The following is a 17997-nucleotide window of genomic DNA, read 5'->3' as shown; positions in this document are numbered from 1 at the left end:
TCCCATAATATATAAACATGTCTAAGAACACAATAATTGCTTTTTTTGATCACCCAGAGATCCAGCCAGGCCTGTTTCATCTTCAATAATGAGCAGCTGGTAGTAGTAACCAACTTGTGGAAACATGTAAGTAGGAATGATGGTAATAGCCATGCTCTTATCCCCGGCTTCTTGTATGCATAGGTATACTGCCTCTGAACATAGAGGATCCCCATGAGGCTTTTTCTGATCATCTGTAAAATGGGGCAAGCCCACCTGTGTTTGTGCACCCCCCATGATTCCTCGAAAGAAGAGAGGGAAGAAAAGCCAAAATTTGCGGGGGGGGGGGGTACTTCCTAGCTTCCAAAAGTACATTACAGGCATAAAAGTTAACTGTGAAATATCCTCCATCAATTTTTTGGTGTCCAGTTTCAGAACTCATGCTGAGCATCTCTGTTTCCAAGATCAGATAGACTAGAGGGGGAAAGATCTTATATCAGCACTTATTTATACCTGCCTTTGTCAATAAGAGAAGTGCTCTTTTTCCCCTTTTTCTTTTTCCACTGTGGTCACTGATGGGTCATTTCCTGAACATTGTGCTTCAGGAGTTCCAGATGCCTCCGTTCTCATTTGAAATCGCCTTGTGTGTTCTGAAGATGCCTGTTACTCTCCCGCTATTACTTCTGACTATCTGTGAGTACAATTTGTCTCTCTAGATCCATCAGAAGTTAGGAAGATGTCTCTTGGGGTTTTTTGGATTCCCCTGGGGATAGTCCTTGGGCATTGAGGAAAGCTAGAGGGACATGGAACTTTGGTGATAAATCTTAAGCCGGAGCATATTCTGTAAACATGCAGAAATAATGTCTCTGTAGAAGAATGTGTTAATTAGGTAACAGTATGGAGTTTGGAGTCTTGGGGGGATTCATGACAGACAGGAAAGGTAGTGATTTTAGAGCTAGGGAGCAAAGACATCCACATTTTCCAGGCTTTTTAGTCTGAACAAAGGGGGGGAGTCTAAAGGCTTCTTCAGAGTTTTGTTGAGCAATTTAGGGTGGATTCAGGATAGAAAGGAAAAGGAAGTTCGTCTTCACACCGCATAATTAACTTGCAGAATTCATTATCACAACATATGGAGACGACGGCTTAGATTATTTGAAAAGATGATAAAAAAAAAAAAGGGAGACAGGTCTCTCAGCAGGATATTGTTTCAACCGTGTTGGCCCAAAAGAAAAATCCCAAAATCTAAGAACGTAATCCATTGTATTGGGACCAATCTAATGACACCTAAGCCCTGTGACTTGGTGGAACCCCCGCCACCGCCGCCATGTAAGAGTGCGCAAGCTTTCAAGGTCACCAGAATCGGCCATCAGGCCAAATGTTACAAAACTGACAAAAGAAGAAAAAAAAAGCCGAATTCTCAGGGCAGTTCTTGCAGAGGATAAGACTCACCCACAGCCTTCAGGATCAGAAGTGGTGTGTGTTGGAGGGGGAGGGTTAGGAGAATGTCAGAGCTTGGGTATTGTGTCCTGGCTGTGAGCTTTCCAGGGGCATCTACAGGGTTGCCAGGTCCCCCCACCCTCTCCATTGGCGGGAGGTTTTGGGGGAAGCGGCGTGCATTCCCCACTCCAGAGCTGCCGAATGGATTGGCAGGCAATTGCCTACCGAAACCACCCACCTGGCAACCCTAGGCATTTAGATGGTGATTGTTAAATGTTTGAGGCAAACCTTCTGACTGGCTCAAATGTGTAGGTCAACCTCTGGTGCCAGGAGGTGGCAGGAACCAGGGGCGGAATGGCCATTTAACTTACAGTTTGACTCCTCAGTTTGTCTTGTTTGTGGGCTTCCTAGAGGCACCTGGTTGGCCACTGTGTGAACAGACTGCTAGACTTGATGGGCCTTTGGTTGATCCAGCAGGGCTTTTCTTATGTGCTTATGACTCGCTCCAAGGCCGTTTTAATTTCTCAGTCCCCTCCTGGAAGGAACCAAGAGGCTGGGGATCTTGAATCCAGGATTTCTGGGGTTTGCCAATCTCACTTTCTCTCTTCTAGCTCTTCCAAAACCATCCATCTTCTGGCACCGGGCTCCAGAAGGAAAGCACCACTTCCGATGCATATCTCCCGAGGAATATGCAGGCGGCTGGTTCTCCCTGTACCAGGGAGGCAGCCAAGAACCAGTGGCTGAAAAGAAAGCCTTACCAACACAGTCCGACGTGACTTTCATAGTTCACAGCTTCGGCTCTAGCGAGCAATTGCACTGCAGCTATCAGGTCTGGGAGGCCGGGAAGTTATTTCATTCCCCGTTCAGCGACCCTGCAAATATCACTGAAGGTGAGCATTCAGCCAGGAGCCACTTGCCAGGTTAAAGGACCAGAGGTTACACAGTGAAGGGTGCTTGATGTGTCAGCTGATGGGACCACAGTAGGTCTCCTGGGCGTTTTCATGATTAGGAAAGGATTGGGACAAATATGCTGACAGGCCAAGAGTCATTTTATTTCAGGCTAGGCTAACATTATGGGGGTGGAGCCTGAAGAGGACGAGGTTTGGGGAGGGGAGGGACTTCAATGCCATAGAGTCCAATTTTCAATGCAGCCATTTTCTCCAGGTGAACTGATCTCTATCGGCTGGAGATCAGTTGTAATAGCAGATCTCCAGCTACGGTAGTACCTGGAGGATGGCAACCCTAGGTATAATGCCAGAGAGTCCACCTTCCAAAGAGGCCATTTTCTCCAGGGGAACTGGTCTCTGTTGCCCGGAGATCAGTTGTAATAGCAGGATATCTCCACCCACCAACTGGAGGTTGGCAACCCTAGAGGAGGGACTTAAGTTTGACCTCCTTTGGCTATTCGAAGGTGAGCAGGTATGCTCCTACTATTGTTTTTTGCGATGTAAATTAAGATTGGGCCTCTTCAGGAAGGTTTTACTAAAGAAGGAGCTCTGGAGGAGTGTAGAGGAATGCCAGGAGAGAACAAGGCGTGATGCTGAGTATTTTTATTCCCTCACCCCCCGCCGCCTCCTGCAGATCATTACCCCAAGCCATCAATTGCAGTGAGTCCTGGCACTGAGGTCTCTGTGGGGCAGGACTGGACAATCCGCTGCTGGGCTCCCATACCAGGGGTGGCCTTTGTCCTCTACCAAGGCAGGGACTTCCGGATGGAGGCCACCCCCCGGGGAGACTCTTACATTGCTGAATTCTTCTTGAAGAATGTCACCGTGGCCGACACGGGCAGATACACCTGCTATTACCACAGCATCGCGGAACCTTTCATCTGGTCCAACGCCAGCAACCCAGTACAGCTAAGAGTAACAGGTGAGGAATTGCCTGGGAGTAGGGTTGCCCACCGCCAGGTACTAGCAGGAGATCTCCTGCAATTACAACTGATCTCCAGCCAACAGAGATCAGTTCACCTGGAGAAAATGGCCGCTTTGGCAATTGGACTCTATGGCATTGAAGTCCCCCCCCCCTGCTCAAGCTCTGCCCCAAAAACCTCCTGCCGGTGGTGAAGAGGAACTCAACAACCCTACCTGGGAGGCTTGTGTGGCCATGGGGGTGGGGGGGATAGGGTGCCAGGTTCTTCTTTGCCATTGGAGGTTTTTGGGACGGAGCCTGCGGAGGGCGGGGTTTGATGAGGGGAGGGACTTCAATGCCATAAAGTCCAATTGCCGAAGTGCCTATTTTCTCCAGGTGAACTGATCTCTATCGGCTGGAGATCAGTTGTAATAGCAGGAGAGCTCCTTCTAGTACCTGGAGGTTGACAACCCTACCTGGTGGGGAGGACCATCCCTATTTCGGGAGCTCTCTAGGGTCTTGGGGCTTTCACCCTGCCTACTGTTGGGGATTGAACCTGGTATCTTTTGCATGCAAAGCAGATGCTCTACCGCTTAATTATAGCCATTGTCAGCCTGCTGCTGATGAAGGCTTAGTATCCCTGCCGGGGAGGGGGGGAATACTAACATTCTTAGGGATGGTGGTGGCTGTAGGCTGGGATTGGCTCATACAGGAGGCATCAGAAGATGTGGAGAGGAGGGGGAAAGTAGATTGGACCAGGGGAGAGTGGTTCTTGATGTGGCCCATCAAGGCACAGGGTCATCTAGTCCAACCCCCTGCACAATGCAGGAAATCCACCGCTACCTTCCCCCTACTCCCTCAATGATCCCTGCTCTATGCCCAGAGGAAAGAAAAAAACCTCCAGGATCCCTAGCCCAGAGGAAAATTTCTTCCTGACCAGTACAGCTATATGATTATGAGGACTAGAAACTTGCTTCTAGGGGGGGAAAACAACCCTGCGGCATCACTAAGGTTCTCTTGAGATTTCCACTGCCAGTATTATCACCTCTCAGGTCTACTCTTCCAGATGCAGCTGAGGCCCCTGTTTACCAGGAGGTATGGGTGGACTCTGCAGGGAGATATCGCGTGAATTGCTCAGCGGCTTCCGAGAGTGGAGGCTGGTTCTATCTTTACCAGGATGGGCAGCTGTTCGCCGAGACCAGAGCTTGGCAAGATGGCAGGACAGCAAGCTTCGGCCTCACTGAAGAGGTCCTCGGTGCTATCACGGGAGAGCTGAGCTGTCGATACGGTTTATATCAGCTCAATGACACCGATATGTGGACACAAGGTGAGCCCAGGGAGACACTGAGAAGGTGCAAGGAAGCAGAGAGTTGTGTGGATGGACAAACTGGTGGGATGATGTGTATGGAAAGATGGAGGTGGTGAGATGGAGGCGAGGACTGCAGGATGAACGAGTGGAATGGATGATATGCAGCCATAATCAAACAGACAGTTTCTCGGGCACAAAATAGACCTCTCCAATAATTATGCGGTCACATGATTCAGTCACAATTGACTTATGGCGACCCCAGCAAGGGGCTTACGAGGCAAGTGAAAAACGGAGGTGGTTTGCCATTGTCTTCTTCTGCAAAGCCTTCCTTGGTGGTCTCTCTTCCAAGAACCCACCCTGCTTAGCATTTAAGATCTGATTAGATCGGGCTATACCATGCCACCTTCCCTTCCCAGGTTTGGTAAAGATTGGGTCAGGGGGCTGCATTTTTTTCTCCATTTGGGGGCCCATAAAATTGGACCCCCTGACCGAATCTTCACCAAACTTGGGGGTTTGTGTAAGGAGAGTCAGCAACAGCAAGGCTGCAAATTTGGGACCTCTATCTTGAAAAACAGTTCCCCGGTGCCCCTCAAAGGTCCCCATTGACATTACATTGAGCTGTGGCAGAACTGAGACTCACAGAGAGAATTTTTTCCCAGCATAAGGAAACTATTGGAAAATTTGGGGGGTGTTGGTTTTTTTTTTTTTTTGTTTTTTGAGGTAGAGGCACAAAATGTGCAGTGTAGTTGCTGGTGACTCTCCTTACAAGAACCCCCAAGTTTGGTGAAGATTGAGTCAGGGGGTCCAGTTTCATGGGGCCCCATTTTTCTCAATTGGAAACAATGGAGAATGGATGAGGGCACCCTCTTTGGGGGCCCGTAAAATTGGACCCCTGACCCAATAGTTCCCAAACTTGGGGGTTATTCTAAGGAGAGTCACCTGAAGCTACGCTGCAAATTTGGTGGCTCTATCTTAAAAAACCGCCCTCCCCGGAGCCCCAAAAAGATTTCCCACAGGATTTAATAGACCCGAAAATTATCGGATATTTGAAAATAGCCGGGGGTGGGGGACCCGTGTCAGTATGGGGATTTGGCTTTTTTTGGATTGTCCAAAAAATTTCAGGTCTATTAAACCTGAATCCCAAAAATACCGGAAAATGTTTTGGTGCACACCCCTAAAATCCACTTCCCTGAGCTTTGTAAAGAGCTCAGGTCCTTGGGGGATGTTATTTGCCCTGTTTTAGACCTGAATCCGAAAAATACTGAAAAATGTTTTGGTACACACCCCTAGAACCCACTTCTCTGAGTTTTGTAAAGAGCTCAGAACCTTGGGGGATGTTATTTGCTCTATTTTGGAGCTGCCTGTGCAAGGGTTGGGTGTAGTTATACGTGAAATAATTTTTAAAAAACTACTTTGTATTCTGAAAACTTTTGTGTTCTTTTTGCTTTGTTGTAAAGTATTTCCCTCTCCCCTCTCTGTTTCTTGAAAGATTCCCATTCCCGGAGCACTGATTTCACCCAAGCCAACATGTTGCGGCTTGGACTTGGGGCTGGCGTCCTTCTAGCGGCTCTACTTTTCGTCGCTGATGCATGTTGGAATGAGAGGCGGCAGCAGGACCATGAGCCAAGTGAGGGGATCCTGGACCAGCAAGATCCCAGGGGACTGACGGGGGTTCTGCTTTGCAAAACCTCCTGCCCTGGTACTTGTGTTTGAGGAAGGAAGATGAGGATGGATCCGAAGCCACCCATGGCAAATCCTCTGCCACTTCATTCCGGTGTAGTCTCTTCTGAAGGAAGAGCTGGGAAGACCATTGCCTCAAAGCTGCAGATCTATCTACCAGACTTCAGTGGCCACCACGTGTGGAACTGCTAGATCCTTGATACATCTCGCTATCTTGTCTATTCCGGCTCTTGGCAACTCCAGGGCCAGCAACAAGTTTGGGTGGTCCCTGGGCAAGACCTTGGCTGTTCCACAGAGGCCTCTATGTTGCCCTCCAGAGTCACTGTGGCACTTGCTCCCACAACTCTCCAACCAGGAAATAAAAAAGCGCTCCAGAGGCGTCTGCAGAGTTGCAGGACTGTCTTACTGCCTCCCCCAAGCTCCCCTTCTCCTCAGGAAATGGGAGATCGTCCAAGAAGCCCCTGGGATGTCACAAGAGCCCCAGAAAGGATCTCCTACTTCCTGAGGATGGGCCAAGTGTCTCTGGTCAGTAGCTGACCATCCGCTGGCCTGCAGCCCTCAGCAATTTCCTTACTAAGTGCAGGTGCTCTATGCCACCAGACAGGAGTCTGAGGCCCCAGTTCAAAGGCTCAGCAGGGGGTCCCCCCAAGTATGTATTCTTCTCCTACCCAGAGTCTAAAACCACTTAACTGCACTGCTGCATTTTCTGCATCAAGATGAGTGATAGGAAAGGCTTCTTCTGCTTGTGTCAGGCCGCTGTTTAAGGCACAGGAGCAGGTCAGTGATAAAGAGGGCAACCCTAAACTTTGCTTATGTGGAGAAAAGTGCTAGATAGACTAGTAACCTGTCCTGGTTTAGTTACAAGCAAGCCCACTAAGTCCTTCGCTATGCTGTGTTAATGAAGTAAGTTCCATTGACCTTGGCAGGACTCACATCTGAGAACACCTGTTTAGAAACGGGCTGTTAGTACTATGTTGTTAGTACTATGTTGTTAGTATTAAAATCAAGGAGGAGGACAAATAGAACTGAGTTCTTGGGGAGCTTTTGTGGCCCAGTGGCTTCAAAGTTGAATTTGGATCCTGGAAATGCGGGTTGAAGATCGGATTTCAAAGGGGTCAGTTCAAATCACGCTGTATAGCCTTGACGTTCCTATGCCTCAGTTTCCCATTTGTGAAATGGCAATAAAAGCAGCCTACCTCACAGGGTTGTTGTGAGGACGAGCACAATAAAGACCCTTATGGATTGTACAAAATAAAAGTTCAATTCCAATAGTATAGTACTGAATACTGATAAAATGGAGGAGGAGAGAGTGATGTTATCCACTGTGGAGCTCCGTTGGGGGGGGGGGGAAAGGGGTCTAAACAAAGTAAACCAAACAAATAACAAACCAGACAGTCACAGCACATTAAGGGTTAAGCGGCACTCCCCAGGTGAAGCCAAGTCAGCAGGTTCCTGACTTTCCTGAGACCGAGAGGTATAAATTGCTCATTAGGAAAGAGATGTCAGTATAAATATTTTGCTGATTCCTTTCGGTGCAAAGGGAAGATGTTGCAGAATGCACAAGCGTTTGGGTGAGTGAAAGAGGGTTCTTTACTCCACAAGTCTGGAGTTTTGCCCGCTCCTCCAGCCTAAACCGAATAGACCCTCTCCTCTTTCTCCAGTCAGAGGGCCCTGCAGTCTTTGCTCTGTAACCCAGGCCCCCTTTCATTAGTTGCTAGCTGAACTAATTAATGACTTCCACCCAGAGTTCCATTTCTAGGAACAGCAGATGGAATGAAGGTAAAAATAGAAAAGCTTCCTACGGAGGAGGTCCAAGACGAAAGCAAAGCCCAAGCATGGAGGAGTGGAGGGGATAGAAAGTATATTTTTCTGGGATGGAGAGGAAGCAGGGTTACCAGTTGGCCAGCTCACTACTGGCCTGACTGGTTCCCCCCGCCCCGGTCTGGCTAGTTACAGGAATAGGATTGTTCAAAAATAAAGGAGGAGGGAATAAGAATCTTTATTTATTTCATGACTGGCAAAGAGGAACCTGGCAACCCTAGATTTAGCAGGGCCAGAAAACAGGGACTACGCCTGGTAAATATGGAAAGTTGGAGGGCACAAGAATAGTAGTGGCCTGGATAGACCAATGATCTGACTCTGTTAAAGGTAGCTTCATAAAGAAGGGAAATGATCAGTTGTGGACTACCATTTGAGTTTTCCAGGCACTAAAATGTGCCTGTCTGTTTCTGCCTGTCATTAGCCCGCTGCTCCGTAGAAGGAGCGCATCTGTCATGTTTAAGGAACCAAGACTAGGCCTGTGATCACAAGCAAGTAGTGGGATGGCTGAAACGTGGATCATCCCTAAGCAGATCTTGTGGTCTAGAGCAGGGGTGTCAAACATAAGGCCCGCGGGCATGGCCCGTCCCGTCCAAGTGACACTGATGTCATATCCGGCTCTCCTAACAATTGAGTTCGACGCCCCTGGTCTAGAGCATGAAATCTGGCTTAGTTGAGAGCTAAACCGTTCTGCCATTTTATAAAATGGCGAGGCACCCAAAATGCCAAAGAGAAACTTCTCTGCAAGAGGGAAGCTTGCTGTCTCTTGGCTTCATCTGCAGTGCCGGTGGCAAAAATCTGTGTTTCTCCAGCGGCTGGGTCTGGGCCATGGGTAGGATTGCCAGGTCCCTCTTTGAGCTCCAAAATAAAGAATGCATAGGGTTGGCAGGTCCCTTTTTGCCACCGGCGGGAGGTTTTTGGGGCGGAGTCTGAGGAGGGTGGGGTTTGGGGAGAGGAGGGACTTCAATGCCGTAGAGTCCAACTGCCAAAGCGGCCATTTTCTCTAGGTGAACTGATCTCTATTGGCTGGAGATCAGTTGTAATAGCAGATCTCCAGCTAGTACCTGGAGTTTGGCAACCCTAATCTTTGGAGACGCATAGCAGAGTGTGCCTGCCTATGTTCCCCAGGGTTCTCCCTCCCTTAGGATGTAATCTGGCAATCCCTGGAATTTTTCCAGCTCAGAGTTTTTTGTTTTACTTTTATACCTTAATGTAAGGTTGCCAGGTCCCTCTTTGCCATCAGCGGAGATTTTTGGGGCGGGGCCTGAGGAGGGCGAGGTTTGGGGAAGGGAGGGGCTTCAGTGCCATAGAGTCCAATTGCCAAAGCGGCCATTTTTCTCCAGGCGAGCTGATCTCTGTCGGCTGGAGATGAGTCGTAAGAGCAGGGGATCTCCAGCTAGTACCTGGAGGTGGGCAACCCCTGCCTTAATGCCATTCAGTGGGTCATTTGAAAAAAATTGCACACATGAATGAAGCAGGCAATGACTGTCTGACTTCTTTGGGTTTTCCCTGCAGCAGGACTGACTGGCAAACAGAAGCACGGCCTTGTCATGCCAGCAAAATCTCATTGCTGCTGGTTGGAAGGCCTTGCGTACCATGTGACCGGGCCTGGCTGTTAGCAAACGGAAAAGCCTTCTCAGACTCCATCTTTTTTGCCGGCCACTTCTTGACCTCAAGTCTACGAAGGCAAATTATATTTAGAAAGGGGAGGGGGGGTGGTCTTTTTCCTTTGTTTTCCCCCCCTCCTTTTGGATAACTTTGGCATCTGCAATTTATGTGAGCGTGCAGGCATGCGCAGTATATGGGGGAGGGTTGCCAGGTCCCTCTTTGCCACCGGCAGGAGGTTTTGGGGGTGGAGCCTGAGGAGGGCGGGGTTTGGGGAAGGGGAGGGACTTCAAGGCCATAGAGTCCAATTGCCAAAGCGGCCATTTTCCTCCAGGTGATCTGATCTCTGTCGGCTGGAGATCGGTTGTATTAGCAGGAGATCTCCTGCTACTACCTGGCAGTTGGCAACCCTAAATTATGGGGGAGGGGGATAGTTTAGAGAGGAAGGAGAACCTGAACGAATAGGGTTGCCAGCTCCGGATTGGGAAATACCTGGAGATTTTGGGGGAGGAGCCTGAGGAGGGCGGGGTTTGGAGAGGGGAAGGACTTCAATGCCATAGAGCTAGGGTTGCCAAACTCCAGGTACTAGCTGGCGATCTCCTGCTATTACAACTGATCTCCAGCTGATAGAGATCCGTTCCCCTGGAGAAAATGGCTGCTTTGGCCATTGGACTCTATGGCGTTGAAGTCCCTCCCCTCCCCAAACCCCGCCCTCCTCAGGCTCTGCCCCAAAAACCTCCCACCGGTGGCAAAGAGGGACCTGGCAACCCTACATAGAGCCCAATTGCCAAAGCGGCCATTTTCTCCAGGGGAACGGATCTCTATCGGCTGGAGATCAGTTGAAATAGCCGATCTCCAGCTACTACCTGGAGGTTGGCAACCTTAGGATGAAGGCTTTGGCTTGCCAACACTTGGGAATTTCCTGGAAATTTGGGGGTGGAGCCTGGGGAGGGTGGAGTTTGGGGTTGGGAGGGAGGGAGGTCAGCAGGCACCTGATGCCGTAGACTCTGCCTCCTGAAGTTGCCATTGCCTCCAGGGTAGCTGATCTTTCTAATCTCTGGGTATCAGTCGTAACTGTGGGAGAACTCCTGAACGTTGGCTACCCTACCTAGAATTATTATTTTATTTATTTTTCTGTAGACTGACCAGCCTGGATTCCTGTCTTTGGAGGAGAGTGTCTCGGAGCGAGGTCTATGGAAAAACCACGCCTGGAAGTTGTGGTGGTCTCTAGTGAGAGCCCTGGGTGTCAGAAGCGACGAGTGTCCACTCCTGAAGATGATCAGCCTGTTTCTAAGAGACTGCGGACGGCTTCGCCGACTTACCCTCTGGAGTGGGAAGCCTCTTTGCAACCACCTCGGTGTAAGTGCACCTGTTACGATGGTGGGAAGCTAGTGATATAGAAGGTCCTTCATTTCCAGGAAACGCCCCTTGCTTAGTAAATGCAGGCTCTCTTACAAATGCAAAGATAACCGGAAGCTTTGAGTAAGTACATCACAAAGGCACAGGGCTGCCAGCTCCGGGTTGGGAGATTTTGGGGGGCGAAGCCTGAGGAGGGTTGGGTTTAGGGCTGCCAACCTCCAGGTACTAGCTGGAGATCTGCTATTCCAATTGATCTCCAGCTGATAGAGATCAGTTCACCTGGAGAAAATGGCCGCTTTAGCCATTGGGCTCGATGGCATTGAGACTCCTTAAAGGTAGAGAAAAGCGGGGTGTAAAAACCAACGCTTCTTCTTCTTCGTAAAATTACCAGGGCGCCCTAAAACCATATCACAAAACAATGGTGGGAACACATTCAGAGGGAAGGAATAAGGGAACACAGTGATACTCTCAATAGGGAAGGGATGGGGACTACAGTTCCACAGGAGAAAATGGACTCTATGGCTTTGTACCCCCCCCGAGGTCCCTGCCCTCCCCAGGCTCCCCCCCCCCACAAATGTCCAGGCTTTTCCCAACCTGGATCTGGCAACCCTACCCCCATCCTGCCAGTGGCCGGGGGGGGGGGCTGGCAACCCTAGGTTTGGAGCAGAGGAAGGAGAATAAACAACAGTTCTATCTGCATTTTCCTCCAAGGAGCTCAGTGTAGTATATATGGCTCCCGATCCCATTTTATCTCTCCCACAGTCCTGTGAAGTAGGTCAGGTTGTGAAAGAGTGACTGTCCCAAGATTACTCAGTGAGCTTCATGGCAGAGTGGGGGGTTTGAACCTGGGTCTCTGGGCTCCCCAACATGGCACCCTGGCATCTGCCATGTGCCTCAGGAAAGTCAGCAGGGCCTTTGTGAAGGCAGGACCGATGACCGGCTGTCTTCATAAAAATAAATAAACTTTTCACCTTGGCCATCTTCTTTCCGTGTTTTTGTGTTTTTCCCCCTTGGTGGTCTTTTCTCTGTGTGTTTTATCTTCCCTCTCACCCATTGTCTTCTCTGTGGGTGTGTGCTTGGCTCCGCCTCCTATGGCAGCCATTTTGTAGTGGTGCCTGCCACTCTGCTTCAAAGTTACCAACCAGCCCATGGGGCAGAAAGGTTGGGAACCCCTATCCGAATCTAATACTTCAAGCACGTCCCCATACTGGCTGTAGGGCATTTGGGGTGGGAACATGGGGCTTAGTGACTTAGTTTTAGGGGAAGAGTATGGGAAAATGAACTCCTGGATTCTCTAGTAAGTCCCCTGTGGGAAAAGGTTTCTGAGCCAATCACACATTTCCCATTGCTGTTTAGACTTCTGTTTTGTTCCTACAGGCTTTGTTGCCTCCTGCCTGGCTTGCCCCCCAATACGACTTCCAGCCACACAACCCTCTGTCCTCCCAATAGTCCTTCCATCCATACAACCACAGAAAAAACCTCCACGCCGGGCCCCTTATGATCCCTACGACTTCACCTCAGATGACCTGGACCCTGCCTTTGAATGGCCAAGGGAGTCTCCTCGAGCAAGAAAACGTAAGGAACTTGTAGGCCAGCAGCAATTTTGGGGGCCAGCCGGGGCCCCAGCCATGTGACAATGAGAAAACGCTTGGGACTTTCTGATGGTTGTGGGGAGAGCATCTGAGGAATGTGTGTTAAGTGCCGTCAAGTCGCTTCCGACTCATGGCGACCCTATGAATGAAAGTCCTCCAAAATGTCCTATCTTTGACAGCCTTGCTCAGATCTTGCTAGTTGAAGGCTGCGGCTTCCTTTATTGAGTCAATCCATCTCTTGTTGGGTCTTCCTCTTTTCCTGCTGCCCTCAACTTTTCCTAGCATGACTGTCTTTTCCAGTGACTCTTGTTGTCTCATGACGTGACCAAAATACGATAGCCTCAGTTTAGTCATTTTAGCTTCTAGGGTCAGTTCAGGCTTGATTTGATCTATAACCCACTGCCAAAAAAAGGAATTCTGAGGAATAGAATAACGAAAAGGAGGATGTCTGAATTCTTGTGGCGGAAGCTGGCTACCTTTTTCTTCCTGGCAGGGCTCCAGTGCCTTTAAACAGTGGCGAGCGACGAAGAAATTCAGCAGGCGCAGCTCTCCCAGTTGCCACGCAGGAGAGAACTGAGTTTGAAGCACGCTAAAGAATAGCAGATTTATTGTAGTTTTCATGGCCTCGAGCCCACTTCATCGAGATGTGAAGTGTTATCCTCAGTTTGCAGAGATGTATTTATACTCACACACGGTATACATAGAGAGAGAAATGGTAAACAGCAGGGCCAAAAGACGGGGAATGGAAGAGCTTCTCGTGAAAGTACCGCGAGATGAACCCATTTCACAGCCTTTTGGCTCCACTGTTTACATGTGTTTTTTAACTATCTGTGTGTGTGTGTGTGTGTGTGTGTGTGTACACACCCACTTGTGAAATGGAAGAAGTATCCCCTGTGACACATCTGTGGAAATTTCCACTGCATCCCTCTTGCTTTTCATGGTCTCTTGGCCCCTCTGCACATTATCTTTTCCTTTTATACAACATATGTGTGCACACACATAAATGCTGTGTGGCTGTGGGAGACAGATTCCCCACGTTTAGTTTGGCTCTGGGCATTTTTGCATGGTAATTAGCAGCATGTTCCAGGCTGAATTGCCCCCCCCCCTATTCTTTTGAATTTTGCACGCTGAACCGTCATTCCAGAAGTGACTACGAAGCCCGGGGCAGACCTGCTTCGCATTACAAAAGAGCCCACTTAACGCGACCTTTGGTGTTTGCCGGGAAGAATCCCACTCAGGGAACAATGCAAAACAACAGAAGCGCTTTAGCTATGCATATGCTAATGACTATGCAAATGAGAACAAAGGAGCAGGCAAGTGGGGGGAGTGGAACTCCTTTTGCATCAGGACTGTGAAAAGGCATTTTTTAAGTCGGGTTTTTAAAAAGAGTTTTGAGCGAGCATCAAAACTGACCATGCAAAATTGGCCTCTGAGTTGGCAAATTTGGATGTAGCTGTAGGTTCCAGGACAAGCTGAACAGTGTAGATGTGAGTCAGAAACACGTAGATGTGAGTCAGAAACACGTTGGCTGGAAATGTTAAGTCTTTGCTCAGTGCAAATGAGCTGAGCTGTTTCAGCCAGTGCACTCCTCCAGTGCTAACCTCTTGCATTGTCCAGTGCCTTCTCGTGTTCCAGGTGGTGCAGAGGTGGCCCTCTTGAAAAGCATCCTGAGTCATTTCCCTCTGGGGCTGCGACTGAACAAGCTGATGACCATGATGTGGAAGGAGCACAAAGTCCCCCTGTTGAAGCTGAGTGAGGAGCAGGGCTACGGGGACATCCTGCGGTTCTTGGAGGAGGTGCCAGGAGTCAGACTCAGTGTGTCCAGGGGGGGGTCGCACTACCTCGTGCACAGGGTTTGAGGTGAGTGGCGCCCCCCCCCTCCATCTCATCTGAGAGCCGGCATGGTGTAGTGGTTGAGAGCAGTGGACTCTGATCTGGAGAACCGGGTTCGATTCCCCGCTCCTCCACATGAGTGGCGGAGGCTAATCTGGTGAACTGGATTTGTTTCCCCACTCCTACACATGAAGCCTGCTGGGTGACCTTGGGCTAGTCACACTCTCTCAGCCTCACCTACCTCACAAGGTGTCTGTTGTGGGGAGGGGAAGGGAAGGTGATTATAAGCTGCTTTGATTCTTCCTTGGCGCAGAGTGGTAAGCTGCAGTACTGCTTAGTACCTGAGTTCGATCCTGACGGAAGTTGGTTTCAGGTAGCTGGTTCAAGGTTGACTCAGTCTTCCATCCTTCCAAGGTCTGTAAAATGAGAACCCAGCTTGCTGGGGGTAAAGAGTAGATGACTGGCGAAGGCACTGGCAAACCACCCCATAAAACAAAGTCTGCCTAGTAAATGTCGGGATGTGACGTCACCCCATCGGTCAGGAATGACTTGGTGCTTGCACAGGGGACCTTCATCTTTACTTTTAAGTGGTAGAGAAAGTTGGCATATAAAAACCAACTCTTCTTCTTCATCATCTCAGAGGAGTGCAGTGTGTCTCTTTGGCCTGGCATCGTTGGGTGTTATTATTTGTCACTATACTTGTTCGCTGGAGGCTGGTCTCCCATTTCCCTCAGGAACGAGGGAAGCGAGGAAAAAATTCTCAAGTCATCCGCAGGAAGAATTTGCTTATTTATTTTCCATTTTATCCTGTCTGATTCAGAAGGCTTCAAGTGGGAAGTATTACATTTTAAAAAGCAGTAGAAAAATCAACACTACAAATGTTTAAAAGCCCACCCAGTCCACAGTGACTGTGAGCAATCTGTTCCAAATATATATGCCTTCCCCAGCTACTAGACCTCCTCTCGGTCCTTCAAATCTGCTTTTCAGTTCTTGTGCCCTTCGTGTGGTTTCTCCCCACTGATTCCTACATCTCTTTTTGATGCTGTTTAGTCCTCCAGAGAATGCCTTTCCCATGAAGTTTGTATGCTCCTCACTTTGGTCTAGCTGGAAACTCAGGCTGCCAGGTCTCTAGGGTTGCCAACTTCCACGTACTAGCTGGAGATATCTCGCTATTACAACTGATCTCCAGCCAATAGAGATCAGTTTACCTGGAGAAAATGGCTGCTTTGGCAATTGGACTGTATGGCATTGAAGTTCTTCCCCTCTCCAAACCCCGCCCTCCTCAGGTTCCACCCCCAAAATCTTCCGCCGGTGGCAAAGAGGAACCTGGCAACCCTACTTTTATATGACTTTTATATGTCCTAGGGTCCCAGAACAGCATCTATTGGAGTTCCTAGACGGCTTCTTGTCTAGGAACCCCAAAACCTCCTGCCAGTAGCCAAGAGGGACCTGGCAACCCTACAGGCCTCCCTGCTACGGGCAGGGGCTGGAACCTTGACTGTGTGCAGGCGGAGTTTTGTGTATGCCTAGGGTTGCCAACCTCCAGGTGCTAGCTGGAGATCTCCTGCTATTACAACAGATCTCCAGCCAATAGAGATCAGTTCCCCTGGAGAAAATGGCTGCTTTGGCAATTGGACTCTATGGCCTTGAAGTCCCTCCCCTCACCCCGTCCTTCTCAGGCTCCGCCCCCAAAAACCTCCTGCCGGTGGCGAAGAGGGACCTGGCAACCCTATGTATACCACTAGCTGCCTTTATTGCAAAGTGGGAGGCCTTGAAAAGTGTGTGAGTGGTGCCTGGCCAAGTGATCAGAAAGCCGGGTTTCAACGGCATAAGTAGAGCCCTGCTAGAGCCCATCTACTCCAGCGTCCTGTTTCTAACAGAAGGCAGCCAGATGCAACCTGGAAGAATATAAAGAAAACATGAAGCCAATGGGTTCCCCTATGTTGTTGGTCCTCTGCAACTGTAGTGCAGAGATACTTTGCCCCTGGATATGGAGGCTCTGTTTAATATCCATTATGGTGACAGAGCCCCTAGAAATGTGCCCAGACTCCTTTTTGAAACCATTCCTGGGCTGGCCTTATGCAGTGCAGCAGAATGAAGCGATAGCACGTTGAAGTGCTGAAGTCGGCTGTGGTTTTCTAACACTTCCCAATTTTGAAAAGTCCCTTGAAAATAGAAAACCAGCATAGCAGGCAAAAGGCTGAGCTTGAACCCCTGATACACTGGGTGGTGGTGGTTGTTTTTGCAAGGAGTTTTTAACGTGGGCGGATTTTCAAACATGGTCATGGTATTCCCCCCACCTGTCATCTGCTGCAGGTCAGGCCACGCTGCCACCTTATTCCCCCCCGCACGTGGAGACCTGTCAGTGCTGCTACAATGTGTGAGGCACATGTGCAGAGCTTGGGAGGACATAAAAGAACATCTCTTGCTGTTAGCATTGCATATGTGCTTTACACATTGATCAGCAGAAGCAAAATACATTATGCCATGTATAAATATTATGCAAATTGAGCACATGCACATATATCTACAGGTTTGGAGAATTTAAAACTGTGGTGTACACATGGTCCTGGTTTATGGCTTTGTAGGCTTATGGCCATTTTCTAAAAAGTAGAAACACTGCTTGCGTCCCCTTCCCAACAAGTATTGCTAGCTCCCCAGTGCCCCTCTCCCCTTTCAGAGGTAATGCCATTTTTTTTGGTGCAGAACAATACTTGTGAGAAAAACTATTTCACTTAAGCTTTTCTTAAGGCCAAGCTGGCGTGGTGTTAAGGGGATCGAGATCAGATCTTTCCAGCAGTTTTTAAATGGACATAGTAGCCATATTGCACCTTGATTCAAGGCTGGGGGGGGGGAGAACAGCTGGATTTAACCCTCCCCGTTTTTTAATTTAAAAAAGTCCTCCCTAGTCTGTTAGCCCAGGCAGAGAACAAAGACAGGTACCCTCTTTGCCTGTCTTCTTTCTCCCCTTCTGTCAGGACTAACAGGCTAGGAGTGTTTTTAATTGATGAAACTGTGCGAGAGGGAAAAGGATAAACCTCCTTTCCCTTTGTGCTTTATCCTAGATCTGAATTGTTGCTCTGCACATCTGTTATTTGCACTTTAAAAATGTTAGGAAGATCCCATCACCCAGGGCCATAGCTGGGATGGGGGCGAGGAGGGCAGCTGCCCCCCCTGTGGCATGCAGAGAGGGCTGCCTCTTCTGCCCGGCAGAGGCACCTGCAGGAGAGGCAGATCTGCTGCCCTCTCTGCATGTCACAGAGGCGGTGGCTGCCCTCCTCGCCCCCATCCCATTACAGCCCTGCCCATCACAGATCTTCCAGCAATTTGTCTAGCTGATCTCTCAGTTAAGAATAAATATCTCAGCTGGCCCCTACCTTGAGGCAAACTGGGCAGGCGGCCTCAGGTAGGGTTGCCAGGTCCCTCTTCGCCACCAGTGGGAGGTTTTTGGGGTGGAGCCTGAGGAGGGTGGGGTTTGGGGAGGGACTTCATTGCCATAGAGTCCAATTGCCAAAGCGGCCATTTTCTCCAGGCGAA

The sequence above is a fragment of the Euleptes europaea genome, chromosome 18, assembly GCF_029931775.1.
Source record: "Euleptes europaea isolate rEulEur1 chromosome 18, rEulEur1.hap1, whole genome shotgun sequence".
Taxonomy (NCBI): Eukaryota; Metazoa; Chordata; class Lepidosauria; order Squamata; family Sphaerodactylidae; genus Euleptes; species Euleptes europaea.
Note: the sequence above shows the minus strand (reverse complement) of the source record.